Source organism: Cornus florida, unplaced genomic scaffold, assembly GCF_030987335.1.
Source record: "Cornus florida cultivar Cherokee Brave unplaced genomic scaffold, ASM3098733v1 CherokeeBrave_3.0.0_Hap2_Chr10, whole genome shotgun sequence".
Taxonomy (NCBI): Eukaryota; Viridiplantae; Streptophyta; class Magnoliopsida; order Cornales; family Cornaceae; genus Cornus; species Cornus florida.
The window spans coordinates 40,112,441-40,113,493 of NW_026775580.1; the positions used below are offsets into that span (position 1 = coordinate 40,112,441).

The 1,053-nt window shown below is 37.8% G+C and overlaps 1 pseudogene; it reads left to right on the forward strand.

The window, feature by feature from the left end:
- Positions 1-461: 461 nt before the first annotated feature.
- On the forward strand, positions 462-561 carry LOC132280432 (small nucleolar RNA R71; annotated as a pseudogene).
- The last annotated feature ends 492 nt before the right edge of the window (positions 562-1,053 follow it).

Here is a 1,053-nt window from a genome sequence, read left to right on the forward strand (position 1 = left end):
TAAGTATTGGAATAAGGGTTGTTCCATTGATGAATGAAAGTGGCATTTTCTTGTTCTTAAGACTCTCTTGGTATGATTTGTCCAAGAGGGCAATTTGAAGTATGGTGAGTGTAACTAGAACAAGTCATGCACATTTCATTGGAATGATGGGAATAAGATTGAATTGTCGGACCTTGATTTAAAGTAATTTATCAAATTTTTGAGTAAGATTTTTGACCTCGGCGACAATTTCCATGGAAGAGTCTATTTCATTTAGAGCTTTCTTTCCTCCCAGATTTGCTTAGGTGACCCCCCTAGAAGATGAAGATCTATGCATTGAGTATTCACTCATTTTTTTTAAAAGAGGCCAAATTTCATCCTCATTTCTTTCTATGTAGTTGCCTCCACACGAAGCATCAACAATGCCCTTATTGGCATTAGATAAACTTAAAAAGAAACATTGAACTAATTGCCACTTAGGAATGTTATGATGTGGACACTTCCGTAGCAAGTCATTCAAACGTTCTCATGCTTCATGAAGGGGTTCTTCTTCTTTTTGTGCAAATTCACGAATAGAAGTGTCATGGAATCGGTTCAACTTGCGGGTAAGTACTTCTTTAGGAACTCTTGGTGCAATTGTGCCCAAGAGGTGATTGTATTTGACCCCAAGTTGTTAAACCAATATTTAGCTTTATCCTGAAGAATGAAAGGGAAAAGCTTCATTTTAAGGACTTCTTCCGGCACATCCATGATTTTCACGGTGGAACAAACTTCCAAGAATTCATCTAAATGTTTATAAGGCTCTTCATTGCTCAACCCATAGAAAAGGGGGCACATGTTAATGATGGAAGCCTTAATCTCATAATGATGAGCATAGAAATTTGGTAATTGAATGCAAGTGGATGCATTATATAGATTTGGAGTGTAACAATCCCTAAAGACCATTGGAGGATTGAGAGGTGGGTATACCTCTTGATGAAGAGGGTATGCCATTTGACCTTGAGGTGGGTATGCCATTTGAACATATTGATATTGTTGCTCACCAATTGGCGGAACAACATTTGGCCTTGGTAT